Source organism: Pogoniulus pusillus, chromosome 5 (genome assembly GCF_015220805.1).
Source record: "Pogoniulus pusillus isolate bPogPus1 chromosome 5, bPogPus1.pri, whole genome shotgun sequence".
NCBI classification, from domain to species: domain Eukaryota; kingdom Metazoa; phylum Chordata; class Aves; order Piciformes; family Lybiidae; genus Pogoniulus; species Pogoniulus pusillus.
The window spans coordinates 17,311,858-17,321,035 of NC_087268.1; positions in this window are offsets into that span (position 1 = coordinate 17,311,858).

Below are 9,178 nucleotides of genomic sequence, written 5' to 3' on the forward strand. Positions count from 1 at the left end.
ATACTGATCTGTTGTTTCCTGCAGCAAACGATGGGCTTCCAGTAACTGCCTCCCAGCAGTATGGGGAGAGCATTGACAAGCAAAGTGCAGGCTGCAAAGGAGAGAACGTGCAGGAACAGCTGCTGCCCTGCTCCATCAAAGCATATGGCCAGTAGGACAAGGGAGGTTATTCTGCCCTTGAACTCAGCACTGGTCAGGCCACACCTTGAGTGCTGTGTCCAGTTCTGGGCTCCTCAATTCAAGAGAGATGTTGAGATTCTGGAATGTGTCCAGAGAAGAGCAACGAAGCTGGTGAGGGGCCTGGAGCACAGCCCTGTGAGGAGAGGCTGAGGGAGCTGGGGGTGTTTAGGCTGGAGAAGAGAAGGCTCAGGGCTGACCTCATTGCTGTCTACAACTACCTGAAGGAAGGCTGCAGCCAGGCAACCAGCAACAGAACAAGGGGACACAGTCTCAAGTTGTGCCAGGGGAGGTCTAGGCTGGATGTTAGGAGGAAGTTGTTGCCAGAGAGAGTGATTGGCATTGGAATGGGCTGCCCAGGGAGTTGCTGTCCCTGGGGGTGTTGAAGCAAAGCCTGGCTGAGGCACTTAGTGCCAGGGTCTAGTTGACTGGATAGGGCTGGGTGCTAGGTTGGCCTGGATGATCTTGGAGGTCTCTCCCAACCTGCTTGATTCTATGATTCTATGATTCTATGACTGGCCAGGGCTGGGTGCTAGGTTGGCCTGGATGATCTTGGAGGTCTCTTCCAACCGGTCGATTCTATGATTCTATGATTCTCTGACTCTTTACCTCTCTAAGTCTCTAACCCACTGTAATGCAATTTTAATCTGATGTCTGACACAAACATCAAATTCCCTGCAGATCTAAGTGACAGTTTCCCAGGGGAAGGAATAGAAAAAAACCTGAACCATCAGTGCACCTGCCTCTGAGGACTCGTGTGCCTTGGTCATAGCTTCACAGGGCCCTCTGTAAAAAAAAAAGGAAAGAAAGACTGAGCTTCTCCTTTTAGCTATCTCCAAGCTTTGAATGAGCTTCAATGATATGCCCTTCCCTCTCTCCATCAGGCTGGTCCATGGACCTGCTGAGAAGTCAATGTGATCATAACTCCCACCTATCTACTCCTTTTTCTCCTTCTGCTCCCCCCACCCTCAAGACAGATTTTCTCCCAACAGGTTTTCTGTTGCCACCCATTTGGCTCTGGTATGGGAATTATCATTTCTGAGTTCATGTCACAGTGGTGCTAGGTCGACAGTTGGACATGATGAAGCTCTTTTGCAACCAAAACGATTTTATCATTCTGCATCACAGGATGCAGGTGTACACAGAGGCTGGGTTAGATCACCTACTCCCCCCCACTCCTGTCTTTAGTTTGGAGTGATGCTCAGCAACGAGGCTGGAATACCTTGCAAACTATGCTCCCAGTGGGAGCAGCTTGGCCCCTCTGAGCAAAAAACTGGACATGGGCAGTGACAAATAGCAGACTAATTCTGCTTTCATACTAAATAATTGGACTCCCTACCAGTGCTGGGGTTGGTGGTTTTCAGGATAAATTTCTTCATTATGAAATTTCAGGAGAAAAATATTCATTATAAATGTATAAAATATTGTTATTATTACTACTACTACTATTATTACCATTATTATTAGTTTATATATTATGATATATACTATATTATCTTATTATAGGTACTATACTATCTTATTATATATAGTATATATTATATATAATACAGTATAATAATGTCATTAATACATTTATTATATGTTATTACATTTTATTATGTTCTGTATTATTCCATATAATCTGTATTATTATAGAATGTATTATATATTATACAATATGTTGTAAATTACTATATATTATTTTATTATATATAATGATTGTTGTTGTTATTGTTATTATTATTATTATTCCCACACCCCCAGGACTGTCGTCTGAGGCAGCATCACATGAGACAACGACACAGCACCAATGTTCAAGACACAGTTTAAGACTCTGCTCACCTCACCAGGCCCAAACTTTGCTATAACCACAGGAGGCGTGTGGTGCCCTTGATGTCTTTGGGGTCTGACTTCTCTGACTGGAGGAGGAGGAAGTGCAGCCTCAAACTAAACTAAACAGATCCAGGCAGCAAATGTATTTTAGCCTCTTCTGACCCAAGCTCTCGTAGCACAAAGATGTGGGAGATGCCTTTTCTCACTACAGAGGTACTTACTAGTTCTGCTCTGAGAAACACCATCCGTCTGAAAGAAAGTACAGGATCAGAGCTTGGCTCTGAAAGCATCTCCTGGGTGGGTGATGAGGAATGCACAGATGCTACCAGGGGCCAGACCTGTGGAGAAGGCAGAATGTGTTTTGCACAGGAAAGAGTCTCTAATTTACCCTTGCCACCCTCACAATTAGAAATTATGAGGAAATGCATCGAGGAAAGAATTAATCAGATTAAAAGGCTTTGTAGTAATTAGAAGAAAAAAGAATGGCATCTTCTCAGGCTCCCCTGGGTGGTGGTAATTGTACCAACTGCACAACTGTGCCTGGTGCAGCTTGATGTTTTCTGGAATAAAAAGCTGAATATCTTCTTGTTTCCTTTCTTAGACCAGCCAGTCTTGGGATCAGGCACCTACACTGGCCAACAGCACACAGAAGCCTCCTTCAGCCTGGAAGAACACCACTTCATATACAGGACAGTCCAGTGCCTGATCCTAAGCCATAGCCATGTTGCATCTGGCCCATCACATTTCTTGCCATTACACAAGAAGATAAGTACCATCTCTTTCCCAGCAACTCAGACAGCTAAAACATCATCAGTAAGTTTGCAGGTGACACCAATCTGGGACAGGTGTGGATCTTTTGGAGGGTAGGAGAGCTCTGCAGAGGGACCGTGCCAGAGTGGATGGGTGGGCAGAGGCCAATGGGATGAGATTTAACAAGGCCAAGTGCAGGGTTCTACACTTTGGCCACAACAACCCCAAGCAGCACTACAGGTTGGGGACAGAATGGTTGGAGAGCAGCCAGGCAGAAAGGGACCTGGGGTGCTGGTAGATAGTAGCTGAAGATGAGGCAGAAGAGTGCCCAGGTGGGCAGGAGAGCCAATGACATCCTGGCCTGGATCAGGAAGAGTGTGGCCAGTAGGACAAGGGAGGTTATTCTTGCCCTGTACTCAGCACTGGTCAGGCCACACCTTGAGTGCTGTGTCCAGTTCTGGGCTCCTCAGTTCAAGAGAGATGTTGAGATTCTGGAATGTGTCCAGAGAAGGGCAACAGAGCTGGTGAGGGGCCTGGAACACAGCCCTGTGAGGAGAGGCTGAGGGAGCTGGGGGTGTGCAGCCTGGAGAAGAGGAGGCTCAGGGGTGACCTCATTGCTGCCTGCAACTACCTGAAGGGAGGCTGTAGCCAGGTGGGGGTTGGTCTCTTCTGCCAGGCAACCAGCAAGAGAACAAGGAGACAGAGTCTCAAATTGTGCTGTGGGAGGTCTAGGCTGGATGTTAGGAGGAAGTTGTTGCCAGAGAGAGTGATTGGCATTGGAATGGGCTGCCCAGGGAGCTGGTGGGTTGTTGTCCCTGGAGGTGTTGAAGAAAAGCTTGGCTGAGGCACTTAGTGCCATGGTCTAGTTGCTTGGCCAGGGCTGGGTGCTAGGTTGGCCTGGATGATGTTGGAGGTCTCTTCCAACCTGGTCGATTCTATGATTCTGAATCTTTTGTAGCAATTGCAGGCAAGCTTAGACCCATCTGCTTCTGCACTGCATCCTAGCAGCAAAGCCCAGGTCATAGTCCCTTCTGATACCAGAAACTGACCCTGACACAGCCTGGGGATGTGAGGGGTGATACTGCATGCACTGTAACTCGAGGAAACTATGGAATGCTTTCCAGGATAGAAGTTTTTCTATTTCAATCATCCTTATCAAAGTCCAGTTCCAAGCTAGTAGTGAACCAAAAAGAAAACACAGCTCAAGGAAATAAATTCCTTGCAAAATGAGCTTCTATGGGAATTAACATCTGCTTGCAAATTGCTGTGATCCTCTTTTAAACAGATAAGGACACAGGGCTGGGAGGGATCTCATCAGCCATGAAACCCATCCAGTACTCTTTTTGCTCCTTTCTCCTAAATGAACAGAGATAGAATCATAGAACAGTCAGGGTTGGAAGGGACCACAAGGATCACCTAGTTCCAACCCCTCTGCCATGCCCAGGGACACCCTATCCTAGAGCAGGCTGCCCACAGCCTCAGCCAGCCTGGCCTTAAACACCTCCAAGGACAGAACCTCAACCACCTCCCTGGGCAACCCATTCCAGCCTCTCACTACTCTCATGCTCAACAACTTTCTCCTCATGGCCAGCCTGAATCTCCCCGGGCTGCAAGTGCACACTGCTGGCTCATGTTGAGCTTCTGGTCCACCAGCAGCACCCCCAAGTGCCTCTCCTCAGGGCTGCTCTCCAGCCACTCACTGCCCAGCCTGGATTTGTGCTTGGCATTGCCTCAGCCCAGATGCAGGATATTTAAAAGGGAGTTAGATACTCTGTCTCAGATCCTCAGGCAGGCAGAATGTTTTGGACCCACATGGTTCATTAGCAGCCTTCTTTGAACTCTCAGCTTAAACATGTTCCTAGCCAGTGTTGTCTGGTTTTGTACCAGTGCAGGCTCAAGCTGCAGCTCTCCCTCCATAGGTTTTGCTGTCCATCACAAGGGTCACCATAAGCTCCCGTAGCTTTAGCTGACCATGACTGGATACGCCAAAGTCTTTGGTCTCTCTTCTCTGATAAAACCTCTGTTCCAATCCTGCTCTGCACCTTTTCCAGGTGTAATTCATCTCAGCATGGGTAACCAGGGTGCTTTGCAGCATTGCAGATGGGGTCTCACTAATGCCTCCTGCAACAGCATGTCACATGTACTAATCCATGCAGCACATTCCCTGTACTGAAGAGGAAAATGTAGCCAAGGGTCAAGTTCCCTTAAAAAACAACTACAGCTTCAAAGCAGCAGTGACTGTCGTCAATGATTTCCTTTGCCAAACCAGGTTAGACCGGTTGAAAGCTTTGCCATGGTTCAATTGCCATGGAAGTTAACTCAATTCCCAAGGCTGTGAGCCAACAGATTCATCATCTCAGCGAGACCCAAGCTCAGGCTAGAATCAGTGACTGCTTCAGACTGATCCTCTCTCCCTTCCTGAAGTTGACAGCCATCTCTTGGCTTTATTTCCCCCATACTTCTTCTCCTCGAGTCAGTGGTAGACACCATCCCTCCTTGTAACAGAGACCTGGCTTTTTACCAGTAAGCTTGGCTGTTTCCTAGCTGTGTCATTAAAAGACCATAGTGTGGAGAGGCAACAGATCAGTGATCAGAGCTAATAGCAGCAAAAAGGATTAAATGAACAATAGGTCTGGAGAGTACTTTATGAATGCCATTAGCTGCCAAGAGGGAATTACGTTATGGCTGCACTTCTCGGGGGGAAGGGTGGGTTTTATCTAGGTAGGAAGGGGGGGAAAAATGTGTCTGATTGCATTTGGATTAACAGTGATATTGGTTTGCCATGTGATACCTCTCAGGCTGCTGGGTTTAGATCAGATGTAATAACATCTAACCAAAGACAAACTGTGCTCTCTGCCTTGCGCTCAGACCCACATGGCCCAAATGCTGTGTTTCTATCTCAGGCTTGCCAGTCAGGCACCATTCTCCACCGTGCCTGCTAAAGCACAGTTCTCCAACAAAACTCTTACAGACAGGGAGCCTCTCCTCTCCTCTCCTCTCCTCTCCTCTCCTCTCCTCTCCTCTCCTCTCCTCTCCTCTCCTCTCCCTCTCCTCTCCTCTCCTCTCCTCTCCTCTCCTCTCCTCTCCTCTCCTCTCCTCTCCTCTCCTCTCCTCTCCTCTCCTCTCCTCTCCTCTCCTCTCCTCTCCTCTCCTCTCCTCTCCTCTCCTCTCCTCTCCTCTCCTCTCCTCTCCTCTCCTCTCCTCTCCTCTCCTCTCCTCTCCTCTCCCTCCTCTCCTCCCCACCCTCTCCCCTCCTCACCTCCCCTCCCTCTCCCATCCCTCTCCCTCTCTCCTCTCTTCTCTCTTCTCCTCTCCTCCCCTCCCTCTCCCCTCCTCACCTCTCCTACCTCTCCCCTCCCTCTCCCCCCTCTCCCCTCCTCACCTCTCCTACCTCTCCCCTCCCTCTCCCCCATCTCCCCTTCTCTCCTCTCCCCTCCTCTGCTCTCCCCTCCCTCTCCTCTCCCCTTCTTCTCCCCTCTCTCTCCCTCTCCTCCCCTTCCATCCTCTCTCTCCTCTCTCTCTCCCCTCTCTCCTCTCGTTAGTTGACAAGCATTTCCTTGCAGCCTGCACACCATGGCCAGGAGATGGGACTGGCCAGGCAGTGCCTCTGTTTGCAGTATCTCCCCTGCCTTTCATTCAATAGCAAACATTGTCTGATTAAAGCACCCAGCTTGGCAGCTGGGGCCATTTGTTCTTGTGTGATATGAGGGATCGTAATCAGATTAAGGCTCAGGATCATATTGTGGAGGGAGAGATTAGGCTGGAGAATACAGAGAAACTTTAATTTGATCTGACAGTGCAGGGTTGTCTCTGCTTGGGGTGGTGAGGGGTGTATAAAGCAATTGCAGAGGCTCAAGCTGGGGAAGATCTTTCACTGTCTCCTTCCTCAATTTTGAGTGGAAGGGATTTAGCAACCACTTTGAAATATGAGGTAGCTCTGCAGCTACTAGCACAGGTTTGAGGTAGCTCTGCAGCTACTAGCACAGGTGTAGGCTGCTCTGTTTCCCAAATGAGGGCTTGAGTTGAGGGTTTGCATGTGGAAGGAAAACCCATAGGATTCAAACACTGCCAGAAGCCAAAGTACTGAAGTGTAATGCTTGCTTCTGGCAGGGGGGATGCCCTTGACACTAGCCACTTAATTCTCATTATCTCTGTGCTGGAGGCCCAGACCTTTGAGCTGAGCCTCTTTTTCCCAGTTCCTTCCCACTCCAGCACATTTAGCACTGTGTCCTAGGAAGTCCTTCAGTAGTCTGAGGATAGTAGGCACCCTCCAAAAGATATCAGGAGCCCCTCAGTGTAAATATACCAGCTAGAAATCATAGAATCATAGAGTAATAGAATTGACCAGGTTGGAAGAGACCTCCAAGATCATCCAGTCCAAACTAGCACCCAGCCCTGGCCAATCAACTAGACCATGGCACTAAGTGCCTCAGCCAGGCTTTGCTTCAACACCTCCAGGGACAGCGACTCCACCACCTCCCTGGGCAGCCCATTCCAATGCCAATCACTCTCTCTGGCAACAACTTCCTCCTAACATCCAGCCTAGACCTCCCCAGGCACAACTTGAGACTGTGTCCCCTTGTTCTCTTGCTGGTTGCCTGGCAGAAGAGACCAACCCCACCTGGCTGCAGCCTCCCATCAGGTAGTTGTAGACAGCAATGAGGTCACCCCTGAGCCTCCTCTTCTGCAGGCTGCACACCCCCAGCTCCCTCAGCCTCTCCTTTATGAGCACTTCTGAGCAGATTTGGCCAGTATTAAAAGCAGCAATAAGTTGGCAGGTTAGGAAAGGCAGTTTGTGCCACATCCAGTTGGTAGCTGTCACTGGTGGTGTGCCCCAGGCATCAGTGCTGGGCCCAGTCCTGTTCAATATATTTATTGATGACCTGGATGAGGGGATTGGATCCAGCATCAGTAAGTTTGCAGAAGACACCAAGCTAGGAGTAGGTGTGGATCTGTTGGAGGGTAGGAGAGCCCTGCAGAGGGACCTTGCCAGACTGCAAGGGTGGGCAGAGGCCAAAGGGATAAGACTGAACAAGGCCAAGTGCAGGGTTCTACACTTTGGCCACAGCAACCCCAAGCAGTGCTACAGGCTGGGGACAGAGTGGCTGGAGAGCAGTCAGGAAGGAAGGGACCTGGGGATACTGGTAGCTAGTAGCTGAACATGAGCCAGCAGTGTGCCCAGGTGGCCAAGAGAGCCAATGGCATCCTGGCCTGGATCAGGAAGAGTGTGGCCAGTAGGACAAGGGAGGTTATTCTTCCCCTGTGCTCAGCACTGGTCAGGCCACACCTTGAGTGCTGTGTCCAGTTCTGGGCTCCTCAATTCGAGAGAGATGTTGAGATACTGGAATGTGTCCAGAGAAGGGCAATGAAGCAGGTGAGGGGCCTGGAGCACAGCCCTATGAGGAGAGGCTGAGGGAGCTGGGGGTGTTTAGCCTGGAGAAGAGGAGGCTCAGGGCAGACCTCATTGCTGTCTACAACTACCTGAAGGGAGGCTGTAGCCAGGTGGGGTTTGTCTCTTTTGCCAGGCAACCAGCAACAGAACAAGGGGACACAGTCTCAAGTTGTGCCAGGGGAGGTCTAGGCTGGATGTTAGGAGGAAGTTGTTGTCAGAGAGAGTGATTGGCATTGGAATGGGCTGCCCAGGTTGGTGGTGGAGTCTCTGTCCCTGGAGGTGCTGAAGCAAAGCCTGGCTGAGGCACTTAGTGTCATGGTCTAGTTGATTGGCCAGGGCTGGGTGCTAGGTTGGAGTGGATGATGTTGGAGGTCTCTTCCAACCTGCCTGATTCTATGATTCTATAATTCTAAATGAAGCAGACAACTGTCACAATTTCAGTGGAGATAAAAATGAGACTATAATTTTCTTTTCTTTAGAACTCTAGCTAAGACAATTGTAAGCTCTCTCCCACACTTACTTGTCCTGGAATACACTTAATGAATGAATAATGTATTCGCTCATCAGCTTGATCTTTTGCTCGGATATTGTACTCTCTTCCTCTCCTTTGTCTGCTCTCCATTCCCTAGAGACTTCTACGGCAGAAGCCTGGCATAGAAAGATGTTCGGTTTCATTGTGCCTCCTGAAACTTAACACCATGCAACCCCCTAGCAAAACCTCAGAGCAATGTAGGAGATCCTGATCTAAACAGCTGGAAAGCTGCCAAAGCTTTTCCAGCCACCCAAGATGACTTCTGGATTGATGAGGAGGCACTTAGAGGGGACAGTAGATGGATGAGAAACTCACATCCTGATCCTTATCAGTGCTACAACCACGCAGACCACTAATGGCATCTTCACAGAATCATAGAATCAATGAGATTGAAAGAGACCTCCAAGATCATCCAGTCCAACCTAGCACCCAGCCCTGTCCAATCAACTAGACCATGGCACCAAGTGCCTCAGCCAGGCTTTGCTTCAACACCTCCAGGGACGGCAATTCCA